Source organism: Ochotona curzoniae, unplaced genomic scaffold (assembly GCF_017591425.1).
Source record: "Ochotona curzoniae isolate NIBS_2020 unplaced genomic scaffold, NIBS_Ocur_1.0 contig_3037, whole genome shotgun sequence".
Classification (NCBI taxonomy): Eukaryota; Metazoa; Chordata; class Mammalia; order Lagomorpha; family Ochotonidae; genus Ochotona; species Ochotona curzoniae.
In genome coordinates, this window is record NW_024465699.1 from 5,910,476 (window position 1) to 5,923,676 (window position 13,201).

At 46.1% G+C, this 13,201-nt stretch overlaps 1 protein-coding gene across 1 annotated transcript in view; it reads left to right on the plus strand.

The window, feature by feature from the left end:
* ARHGEF4 (Rho guanine nucleotide exchange factor 4) overlaps positions 1–13,201 on the plus strand; it is a 57,974-nt gene that overhangs the window by 20,077 nt on the left and 24,696 nt on the right. The gene's annotated exons all lie outside the window — the stretch shown is intronic.

The following is a 13,201-nucleotide window of genomic DNA, read 5'->3' on the forward strand; positions in this document are numbered from 1 at the left end:
GTCCTCCATTGCTGTCCCAGGCCACAAGTAGGGAGCTGGATGGGAAGAGGAGCATCCAGGATATGATTCGCCACTGTGCCACTAGACTATCATGCCAGGTCCCTTCTGTTCATTTTTAATTCGGCAGGACGTCATTGTTGTGTAGACTTGAGAATCACTTTCATTTCCTTGTACGTTGGCATTCATGATGTTCATTGTTTCCTGACTCTCCACCTTCCTGTCTGGGATTGAGTCCTTGCTGTCAGGATGACACAGGACTGGCATTTTCTTGAAGGTGCATTTCCTGAGGCCGGTGTTGTGGCACAGTGAGTTACACTGCCACCCGCAAGGCTGGCATCCGTGAGTGGTGATTGAAAGTATTTGTTCCCCTTCTTAGCAAGAAACAGCCACAGCATCCAGCTTCCCTGCCTGTACCCTGGTTGTTCTCGTGTCTGTGTCTCTCTTGTTTCTTGAAGCACTTGAGTTTGGCATCGGTCTCATTTTTTGCAAGCCGCTGAATTCTTTGAGTTATAGAGCGCTGTTGCCAGGAGCAGGGTCCTGTTGAACATGGTTTTCAGTCTTGCCTGTATCGCTGTGTCTGTTTCAGTCTTTTGATTCTCATCGTAGCCTCTACGAATGAGTTTACCATGTTTTTTGTCTATTATCCATAAATAACTTCTGAGAATGCCTTCAACCGTCTACTTCTGCCTTTGGTATTACCAAACTCTGTGGGAATTGTGTGAAACATCCAAGAAGATATGGCTTGGCAGTTGGGAATTAGGTGTGTGCCTGTTACTCCTTTTCCTTAAGTGCTCCCAGGTGACTGCGGAATCATTCCATCAGCATCACCCCGATCAACAGTAGGATGCCTGTCTTCTGCACCCTCATCAAACCCTTTCCTCAAGTCCTCATGGCTAAACAGTGGCGAGGCAGAATGTTTTTAACAACCTTTACTTGAAAGAGAGGGAACTCCTTCATCTGCTGGTCAGCGCAATAGTCGAAGGCAGGCCAGGCCAACAGCAGCAGCCACAAACTCCGTTCAGATCTCCCACTTTTGGCGGAGAGAATCTAGTGCTTGAACTGCCACTGCTACCTTTCATGATCCACGCTGGCAGGAAGCTGGGGTCAGCAGGGGCTGAATCCAGGCACTCTGATGGGGGCCATCCGAACTGTCTTCTTAACTGCTAGATGAAGTGCCCACTTCACATGGCATCATTTTCATTTATATTTCCCTAAGTACAGTTTTACTATTTGGGTTCCCATCTCTTTTCTGCTACTGTACAGTAGTTCTTTTTGCATTTCAAATATTATTCCTTGTTGTATCTACACATGACAGAAATAACCTCACATCTAATTGCCAGCCTGTCACATCCCCTACTGCATAAAATAGGTTCATGGTCAGGATTTTTGGAATATACCTCATGCTTTAGGTATTTATTGAAGTTATTCATTGCCTCTATATTTGTTATATTGTGAACTTTTATGTTTTCTCATTCATGTGAATGTATTGAAATCATTTGGAGGACTCCAGTGTGTGGGTAAGAACACAGTCTCAATCTTCTCCACACAGTAGTCCAGCTTCCCCAAGGCTGGCTGTTGGCAGTCTGTCTTTCCCTCTTGCTCTGTGTCCACATCATTGTCAGAGGCGAAGTCCCCATAGACTCATTGTCTGAGCTCTCTACTGCATTCCACTAGTTCCTCCCTTTGACTTCTGTCATTATGAAACCGTGTTATGCTTGCTGTTCTATCGTGGTTTCTGTGTCCACTCATCCCACTTTTGACCATGTTTTTCAAGTTGACTTACTGATTTATGATGTTTTGTTTTACATAAATATTATAAAGAGAGCTTCTCAACAAACTCCTCACATTCTTATCAAGCTACTAGATTTTCTACTCCCGTTGCCTATGCCTGAAATGTTATCAGGCTCTTAAATAATGGAATGTTACACTTGTAACTGTTGCTAAAGGACTATGCTACTGGAATAATATAGGGGAAAATGGTGGGAGGGGAAAAGAGAGAGGAAGAGAGGAAGGGGAAGAGGAGGAGGGAATCCCTATACCTACAAAACTACATCATGGAAAATGATAATAACAATTTAAAAAAAAACAAAGGTAGACTTTTAAACCAGTTTTCAATAAAACATTTATCAAATATTAACTTGATTGGTAGATAATGAACATGTTTAAGTTGTCCCATCAGAGGGCATTCACTTATTTTTAAATTATGCATAGCATTTTTTATGTTCCTTTAATAGAGCTTCAAAGTTTTCTCTTTAGAGAGTTTAGTTCATTTTTTTTGAGTGGTTTGGTCAATGTGTGGTGCAGTGAGTTAAGCTGCCATGTACACAGTGCTGGCACCCCCGTAATACAATGCCTATTGAAGTCCTGGCTGCTCCACTTCCGGTCCATCTCCCCACTAATACACCTTGGAAAGCAGCAGAAGCTGACCCAGGTTCTTAGGCTGCTGTGATCCACAGGAGAAACCTCAATGGAGTCCCTAGCCCCTGGCTTTGACCTAGAGCAGCCTTAGCTGTTGAAGCCATCTGACCCTTAATTCATCTGGTGAAAAGAACTTTGTCTCTACCTTTGTCTCTTTCTTTGTCTGTGTGGTTGGGCTTGTCAAATAAGTGAATTTAATAAGCCTCTAAAAGAATAAAATAAATATTTTTGAAACTCTAAAAAAATGTCTTTAAAGGGCAGAAAAAGAGGAACAAAAAAGATAATCCATCCACTGGTTCACTCTGTCTACAAAAGCCAGGGTTGAGCAGTTGAACACGAGGAACGTGGAGCTGCATGCAGGTCTCCAAAATGGGAAACAGGGACCCACGAACCTGAGCCATCACATGCTGTCACCCAGAGTGTGTGTTAGCTGTCAGCTGGATTAGAAGCTGAATGGAACTTGAACCCAGGCATTGCAATGAGGGATTTAGACATCTCAGCCAGCAGTCTAACTGTGCCTCTGAATATTTTCAGGGTTTGTGATGCTGACATTCCTAGATTCATGTAAGGCAGAGAACCCCCTGTGTGCATCCTAAAGCCGTGCACAGTCCTGGAGTCATAGATGGCCTGACCCCAGTGTCTAATGCTTTGTTGTCCCATGGAATGTTGCCTGATCCTTTTCTTCCCACAGTAGAGCTACTTATGTACCCTGAGCTTGGAACTGTTATGGGCTATTCTGACCTTGTGGAAACTTAGCTAATCTATACTCCACACACCTGCTTTCCTACCACTTACACTATACTTTTGTAAAAGTATAAAAACCCTCACTCTCTTCATCTTGGTTCATCATCCTTCAAGATGATGGCTGCCCTGCTGCCATAATAAAAAAAAAAATCAGTTCTGCACAACCTCATGTTCTTCGTTTATTAATCCCCAGTTTTATTGCTTTGGCTTGTTTTGTGCTTATAAATGCTATCATCTTGTTATATTTTCGCTTTAGTTTTTTGAAGATTTATTTGTTTTTATCGGAAAGGCAGATTTACAGAGAGAAGGAGAGACAGAGAAAAAGATCCTCCATCTGCTGGTTCACTCCCCAAGCAGCCACGCAGACACATGTACTCTATTCTCTGTTTTTAGACAAGATCCACTCTTTAACACTCGACTTGGAGAATGAAATTTGCCCCCAAACAATTGCTCTGTTAGTGAGAGCACTTGAGGATAATGCACATTTCATGTTAGACTTGAGTGTGCTTGCTTCCACAAAACCCAGCTGGTGCATCCCACTGGGAATAGTTTTGCGCAGAAGAACACAGGTGCCCAGCTGCACACAGCTGCCAGCCACCTCAGCTCCCCACATGTATCCTGAGCCCCACTCACCACTTCTAGAGTCATGACTGCCCTCTTGTCTTCAGGTAACCTCCCCCCACTACCACCACTTCCTAACATCTCCCAAGTTGCAGTCTTGCTGATAACCACTTCACCAGGCAGAGCACCTGTCAGAGTCAAGTGTCACATGTACTGGAGTGTCGGTGCTGTTTTCGTCCCATTGCATGTCAAAGTGTGTACTGCTGGGTTATTATCATTATTGTTAAGATGTATTCTTTTCAGCAGCTTTATGTTTATGGGGAAGAAAGTGTACAGATGTTATAGAGAGTTTCCATGGATTCCTTCTCTCTGGCCCCGGCTTCCCCTATTAATGGCATGTTGCATGGAGAGGATGCCTTCATGAGAACTAATGAACCAGTATTTGAATGCTATTCCTAACCAAAGTTTGTGAGGGTTATGCACTCTGTGAGCTTTGGCGTGAACATGCAGCTTCACGTGGCTACCATTGCAGAGTCATGCACACTAATCTCTCTCCTGGGTTCCATTTCCTCACTTCAGCTTGCATAGCCACCACCTTATCTTACAATCTTCATAGTTTGGCCTTTTCCAATGATGTCCTACAGGTAGCTGGTACCACACAGTACTTTTTCTATTGGTTTCTTTCACCTGCCGAAAGGCATTTAAACTTCCTGCATGTCTTTTCAGGGATTCTCAGCTCATTTCTTTTATTGCTGAATAATTTCCCATGCTCTTCACGTGCCAAATGTGTTCATGCATTTGCCACTAGAGTAAGGGCATCTTAGTTGCTTCCATGTTTTGGCAATTATGAATGAAGCTGCTATAAACACCCATGCACAGGTTTTTCGTGGACATGTTTTCAATTCATTTGAGTGTATACCAAGAAGTATGATGGCTGTGTCACATGGTACGAATATTTGAGTTGAATTTTGTAAGGAACTGACAATCTGTCTTCCACAGTGGCTGTGCCATATTGAGCTCCTCCCAGCAATGACTGGGAGTTCATGTTGTTCTACATGCTTGCCAGTGTTTGGTGTTGTTAGTATCTTGGACCTAACCACTGTAGTCATTGTTTATCTCATTCTTAATACCGCAACATGTTGAGTTTCTCTATATATATGTTTATCTGTCATCTGAATGTATCTTTGGGGAGGCATCTATTCAGATCCTGTGCCCATTTTAAAATTGCATTGCTTGCTCATTACTAAGTTTCAGGGGCTTTTGTATATTTCTGAATACTAATCGATGATTGGATATGTGTTTTGCCAAGTGGCCGCAATGGCCAGAGCTGAGCTGATAGAAAGCTAGGAACGGGCCCGGCACAGTGGCGCAGTGGTTAAGGTCCTCACCTTGCACGCCTGGGATCCCATATGGGCGCCAGTTCTATCCCGGCAGCCCCGCTTCCCATCCAGCTCCCTGCCTGTGTCCCAGGAAAGCAGTCGAGGATGGCCCAAAGCTTTGGGACCCTGCACCCGCATGGGAGACCCGGAGGAGGCTCCTGGCTTTGGATCGGCATAGCATCAGCCGTTGCGCTCACTTGGGGAGTGAATCATCGGACGGAAGATCTTCCTCTCTGTCTCTCCTCCTCTCTGTATATCCGCCTTTCCAATAAAAAAATAATAATAAAAATAAATCTTTAAAAAAAAAAAAGAAAGCTAGGAACCAGGAGCTTCTTCCAGGTCTTCCACGCAGGTGCAGGGTTCCAAGGCTTTGGACCATTCTCAACTGCTTTCCCAGGCCACAAGCAGGGAGCCGGATGGGAAAGGAAGTTCTTCTGTCTGTAGTACTGATTCAACCTGTAGGAGCATCCCTTTGGATTCCTCTTTCTTGCTGGAATTAGGTACTAAAAAAGCTGCTGGGAGGAGAGCTTGTTCCTGCTGCAGAACTAGCCCCCTCTGCTTCTGTGGGCAGCTTGACTGCTGTCAGTCTGTTCCCTGCATCGGTTTTTTAACATTGCTGATTTAACCTCTGGTTCATAGAATGAACATGCTAGAGCCCTGTGGTTGTATATGGAGTCACCTGTGGTAAAGTGTTTTCATGAATGAACATGGACAAGTTCTTTTAAAAAAAAAGAAACATATATATATATATGTTTATATATATATATGTATATATATATATAAAAGAATTATAGAGAGAAAGAGAGAGGGAAAGACAAAGAATCTTCCTTCTGTTGGTTCACTCCTGAAATGGCCACAATGGCCAGGGGCTGGGCCAGGCCAAAACCAGCAACCAGGAGCTTCTTCTGGATTTGCCATGTGGGTGCAGGGACCCAAGCACTGGTAGCTATCTTCCACTGCTTTCCCAGCTGCATTAGCAAGGAGCTGGATCAGAAGCAGAGCAGCCAACATTCCTATTGATGCTCGTGTGACATGCTCGCACCACAATCAGCAGTTTTACTTGCTGTATCATAACCTCCCCCCTCCGTCACCCATGGATAGAGTTCTAATAACCACATTTGCTGGTAGATATTTTTACAACCTGACTTTATATGAGACACTAGGATGGGTCCACAGGGATCAGAAAGCTATAAGCCAAGAATTCTGCTCTCACAGATCCAGCAGCATCCTCATGGTATAAGCCACACAAGGAATGGGAGGAAGAGCTGTTGATAGGATGTTCGCTGTTCTAGCTTGTGCACTAACTCTCAGAAGCTCTGGAATATGGTGGTGCCAGGGAATCAAGGCTACTGTATCCAGGGGTCCAGGTCTTGCTGTGAGTCATGACACTTCTGGGCTTCCATTCCTGATGGTGAAAACAGTGACAGTTTCCAAGCCAGAGTGTCTTTGAACTGAGTAAAGCAGTTTGCATCATAATCTCTCGCAAGGTTGGTGTGGAGAGGGTCAGACTTACTGGGTCAGGGAAAAAGATGATTGGCCCAACCTCCTATGAGGTCTTCCTGTCTCTGAGTCTCAGTAGCACTCGCGTTAAGATTGGGATAATCTTTTCTGGCGTCTGATAGAGCCGGCAGCCTGCCTTGCATTGGATAGTATGTGACAGTGGTTGCTAGAACAATGCTAAAATGCAGACACATTGGAAAGATCACCTTCGACAGCCTGGCCTAGATATTCAAACCTGAGCACGAACCCGTCAGCCAATGGATTCAGAGCAGTTCTTTGCTGGAACAGGTATATATGAAATTGATGGGCTTAATTAATAAGAACTTCACTAGGATACATGGGCAGTCATGACTTGGAAATATCTACAGAAGGACACATGTGGAGTTTCTGCTAAAACAGGATTTTGTAAAACTCAAGGCCTTAAATAGCCAAGGGATCATTTGTGTTGGAAAATGGCCATGGAAGAGGCGCCTTCAGCCTGCACAGACTCCCCAAACACCCCCCCGCTTCTGGGGGGCCAGGCTTACTACCGGGAAATGGAGGCTGAGTGTAGTGCAAGCTCTAGGTCCACCTTGGGAACCAAGGTGTGTCACTTGTATTGTCTTTTTGGAGGTTGATTTTTGTAGACACATTACTGTCAAGAATTTATGGAATACAATGTGTTTTTGTTTTTTAAGATTTATTTACTTATTTGAAAGGCGGTTACAGAGAGAGAGAAAAAGAGGGAGAGATCTTCCATCTGCTGATTCTCTCCCCAAATGGCTACAACAGCCAAGACTGGGCCAGGTTGAAGCCACGTGTCAGGAACTCCATACTGGTCTCCTGTATTGGTACAGGGATCTAAGTACCTGCGCCGTCATCTGCTGCTCTCCCAAGTGCATCAGCAAGAAGCTGGATTGTAAGTGGAGCAGCTAAGATGCTAACCAGCACCCATGTGAGATGCTGGTGCTGCGGATGGCAGCCTAACCCACTGCTCCCACAATTCTGCCCCACCCCCCAATGTAACTTTCAAAACTTTATTTATTTGAAAAGCAGAATTACAGAAGAGAGAGAGAGAGAGGGAGAGAGACAGAGATCTATTCACTAATTCACTCCCCAGATGGTTGCAATGGCTGGGCCTTGGCCAGACTGAAGCAAGAAGCCTGTATTTTCATCCAGGTCTCCCATGTGGATATCAGGAGCTCAAATACTTGGGCCATCCTCTGCTGTCTTCCCAGATACATTAAGGTGCTGGATTGGAAGCCTGGATTTGAACCAGCTGTCCAGTATGGAATTCCAGTGTTATAGGCAGCAACTTAACCCCTGTGCCACAACACTGACCCTGCAAATAAATGTTAGACATGTCGTCAGGAAAAAAGGAAAGTGGGCAGAACACCAGAGGAGAGGATAACAAGTATGGACACGTATTAGAAATTGTACAACTTGGAGCCAGAAAACCCAGGTTTATCTCACTACTGCGTCCGTAGCGTCTGAGTCTTGCAGAATTTCCCTGTATAAAATGAAGAGAAAACTCGTAACTCACCAACATAGGAGTCAATAGAAGCGGTGGTTGAATCTTCTTCCGAAAGATTCCAAATGCATTTTCTTGATAGTTTTAGAAGCAGTGTAGGCACGTGCCCTTTTCAATCCTTTTCCTTCCAACGTTAGCCCACTCACCCCACCTCCAGGTTATTCTAAGTCTCATCAGTGTTCAAGGCCAGGAATTTTATAGGAAGTGTTTTGACAAGGAGAAGAAAAAATAGCCTTTAGCAAATTCATTTCATCTGTCTTTAAAAGAAAATATGTGCATTTGAACAAACAGGATCAGGATTGATAGGAAAAGGGGTAGTAGCAGAAATAAGGCAAAATGCGATTTCCAGAAGTCTTAATGCTTCCAGCAACTTCTGAATGTGTACATTTCAGCGGTTTCTAGAAGGTCTGTATATTTCTTTTTAAGATTTATTTTAATTTTATTAGAAAGTCACATATACAGAGAGGAGGAGAGACAGAAAGACATTCTGTCCAATGGATTCACTACCCAAGCAGCTGCAACGGCCAGAGCTCCCATGCAGGTGCAGGGTCCCAAGGCTTTGGGTTATCCGCCACTGCTTTCCCAGGCCACAAGCAGGGAGCTGGATAGGAAATGGGGTTGCCAAGATTAGAACCGATGGCCATGTGGGATCCCAGCACATGCAAGGTGAGGACTTTAGCCGCTAGGCTACCACACAGGGCCCAGAAGGTCTGTACATTTCTAATGATTTCTAGAAGGTCTTAGGTTTCCAGAAATTTCTGGAAGGTCTTACGTTTCCAGTGATGTTACAGAACTTGATATCCCTGGTTATCAGGACCTGGATGCACCTGCATGCTCTTGGTGTTCCCTGTAGCAGTCCCAATGGCTTCTACCAACAATGGTGAATTCACGTTGGTCAGGAACCCGTCGGATCTGAGATGGAGCAGAGTCAGCAATGGAGAGGCAGAAGGGGAACGGGCTCAGGAGGCCATGGTGACGACTTGGACCTTTGCGCAGTGAGATGGGAGCCTTTGCAGAGACCCTGTGCTCCGATTGTGACACAGTTGGAATCTGGACCATTAAGAGAGAAACAGAAATATGGGGGTGCAGAGGAGTCAAAGATCACCCTGAGAGTGTGGTTCTGAGAACGTGAGAGAAGGTAGTTGTTTGGGTGTTGAGATCTAGACACCAGTGTGGGCAGTGGACAGACTTGTGCATGGGGCAGATGAAGGTTGGGTGCCTGGCAGGTACTCCAGCAGGTAGTTGGAGTGTCATCCCCTGGGGTGGGAGGAACAGCTATTCCGCCTCACGGTAGGTCACAATCTGCATTCCAAAGCTCCTGATTGATTCCCTGCCGCCACCACCTCCCCGCCCCTTGCACGGGAAGCAAAGATAGTAGTATGAAAGCGTCCAGATGTGACCAAGTCCAACAGAAGAGAAATCCCCAAAGAATTCTAGTGAAATGCCCTGGTCTTATGGCAGGGGCAGGGACAAGTGCACAGGGACATTGTGCAGTTGATGGCAAAGAGGGCAGTGTCAGTCTGCCAGCGTTTCATCCACGTGTTGGGGATGACGGGTGCATACAGAACTCACCATCATCAGGAGCCGTGAGCAGCTATTCTGATTGAAGAAACTGGGATCTCCATGAAAGAATCCACCCCAGCAGGTGCCAGGGAACTGTGACTCATAGAATGTCTTTGGATGTTGTCAGTTTCAGAACGGGGAAAAGAAGGGGCTACTTCTAGAGCAGCACAAACCTTAAGGGCTCCCAGTTCTTGCCCACCGGCAGTAGTCATCCCTTGGTATCCACAAGACCGGATGGACCCCCTGCAGATTCCAAAATCCATGGATTTGCATAGTATCTATGCACGTCTTCCAGCAAGTTTCTTCTTGCTATTGTTTCCATGTTAGTTTCCTTGTTGAGCAATGTATTGAGCATAATTTCACATGCTTGGCCATTTCTGTGTCATTTCCACAAATGAGAGGGAGAGGAAGAGAGACAGCGAGAGAAAGACAGCTCCTGCAATGACTGGATCAGGGCTGTGCCAGGCGAAGCTGAGAGCTAGGACCTCACTCCAGGTCTCCCACATGGGTGGCAGGAATATAATCACTGCCTGGCAGAGTTTGTGCCAGCAGGCAGCTGGAATCAGGAAGCAGAGGTTGGTACCCGGATAAAGGTGGGACAACTTAACAAGCATCCGAACTATCAGACCAAATTCCGGTGTTCCCCCCCACCCTCCGTATACTTCTTTTGTTTGTGTAGGACATTTAAGTACTTGAGTTTAGGTCTGTGGAAAATTATTTAATTCAGAAAGCATCATTTTCTTCCCACACATCATGCTCTGTTTTCTGAAATGACCCCGTGACCTATGTCAGTAGGAGAAAAATAGTAAAAATCAGACACAAAAGACAAGAGGAAATAAACTGATTTCTCGGTATCCACAGGAGATGCCAGTGCCCACCACACACTGAGAGAATCATACAAATCAGGAACTAAGGTTTCTCTGATCACAGATTCCCAAAGAGCTGGAGAAGGAGAAGAAATGGGATGAAGGGTTGGCGTGACAAGGAGTGGGTGTCAGCAGCCGCTGTGTTCTGAATAAAGTACCCTCTCTTGCAAGCAGTGAATTCTGAGCAAGGCTAGCCTTCAGGGTATTCCTTGCACTGCGGTGGGAAAGTTCCCTGGCAACAGAATAGACCTGGTTTTCTTCCTCACTGGTGTCTCTTGTATAATCATCACTGTGTACAAGTTCAGCCCTCTCCCCCTCTGTGTCAGATGTGTCAGCATCACTGTCATCAATGCTGTCACTAGGCTTATCTTGGCCCATGTCCCCAGGGAGGCTGTCCACTTCACTTGTGCTGGAAGCATCATTATCTGGGCCCTGCTGAGCACGTTCAGGATTATGTAACCTGTCTTCAGCCTGTGAAGGGCAAGATGTAGGGCAAAGTCTGCTATACACCTGTCAGGGCTGAGGAGGAAGCAGGCAGACCGGGAGGGAGGCCAGGAAATTGTCTACAAGGAAGCCAATGTAGAACACCTTGTCCAGGGAGAGGAGTTATAGGAACTCCCTGATGCAGTAGCTTAAGCCTCCACCATGACACCACTAGTTCAAGTGAGTCCCAGCTGCTCCACTTCCAACCCAGCTCCCTGCATGTGTGCCTGGGAAAGCAGCAGAGGAGAGCTCCAAGTGCTTGGGGCCCTGGTACCCACATGAGAGACCCAGATAGAGTACTGGGCTCCTGGCTTTGTTCTGGCCATCGTGGCTATTTGGGGAGTGAATCAGCAGATGGAAGATCTCTTTCTCTCCTTCCCTTTCTCCCCATCCTTCCACCTCTCCCTCTCTACCTACAACTGCCAGTCAAGTCTTTATAAGCACCTGGATGCTCTTTGCTATAAGGTTGGGGAATATGTCCAGAGGTTTCATGCGGATTTCAATCCTTGTCTCTCCGTACTTTCTCCTGTTGCACCAGGCTAACCTACATCTGGTTTCTGCATGTGCTAGATCATCGCTTTGAGCTCCTTCACCCTCACAAATGTGATTCGGACCACTGGGCCTCGTTTTTCGTACTCCTTTAATTCTCTCTTCTGGGCTGACTTTCAGGCTTCGTAAGTTTCTACGTTTTTTTAAAGATTTATTTACTTTCATTGGAAAGGCAGATTTACAGAGAGAGAGGAGACAACGATCTTCTGCTGATTCACTCCCAAAGTGGCTGCAACAGCCTGAGCTGAGCTGATCTGAAGCCAGGAGCCAGAAGCTTCTTCCAGGTCTCCCATGTGGGTGCAGGGGCTCAAGGCTTTGAGCCATCTTCTGCCACCTTCCCAGGCCACAAGCAGGGAGCTGGATGAGAAGTGGAGCAACCAGGATACGAACGAACCCCCCTACATGATCCTGGAGCATGCAAGGCAAGAATTTAGCCACTGAGTCATTGCACCAGGCCCTCTACTCTTTTAAAAAAGATTTCTTTATTTTTATTTGCAAAGCAGATATTAGGAAAAAAGAGGGGTCTTCCATCCACTGGTTCACTCCCCAGATAACTGCAATGCACAGTGTTCCTACTACTAGAGTCTCTCTTTTTATTTTTTTAAAAAAGATTATTCATTTGAAAGACAGGAGAGATATAGTCTTCCATTCACTGATTCACTCCCCAAATGACCACAATGGCCAGAGCCAAGCTGATCCAATGCCAGGAGCCAAGAGCTTCTTGTTGGTCTTCCACGTGGATGCAGGGACCCCCCAAGAACTTGGGCCATCCGCCACTGCTCTCTGAGGCCATAGGCCAGGAGCTGGATGGGACTTGAACTCAAAACCCTGATGCGATGTCAGCACTGGAGTTTGGAGGTTTAGCCTGAATCACCATGCCAACCCCACATCCCATTTTTTTTTTTTTATTGAAATGACATTTGGAGATGATTGTGTGGCCTCAGAGCATTTCTTAAATATGAACAGCTGACCTTTGATTCCCAAGCACTGCATGCTTCTAATGACACAGCATCAAGGTGCACAGGATGACCCATGGGAAGGAGCAAAGGGCTCCCTGAAGGAGAAGGTAGGGACTTTAAGGCTGGCAACAAGGGCACCGAGAGAGGAAGGTGGCCCATGTGGAGGACAGTCCTATGGAGGGGTCTGGAGGACCGCAGTGTCAGTCCTGCGTCTGATGCTGGTTGTCTGAGAGATCCCAGCATGTGTTTTACCTCTTGCCAGCCCCCACAAATGTCACATGCCTGCTAATCCCTCCCTCCGAGGTGGGCGTGCATCAGATGTGACAGTTGTCAGCACAGGGAATACTCTCAGAAAAGGTTCTCTCGGTGCCCGGCAGTGCAGACTTGGGGATTAGGGCGGTTCTAAGAGAAGTTCATGATCAAGCGGAAACCCTGGGAGAGAGTCCTTGGAGGGTGGAGGACTCCGATGTGGGGCTGTTGGTGGCACAAAGAGCTTCTGTTACAAATGAACAGGCCCTTGCAAAAGCTAAAGTAAGTGAGCTTTTCTGTGCCAGCTGCTGTTGAGGAGGTGACTGTATGGGGTAAAGGACTGTGGGAAAATCTGAACAAAGCATGAACTGCAGTTACTCATCAGGTGTTGGTTCCCTGGTTTATTCACTGTGACAAATG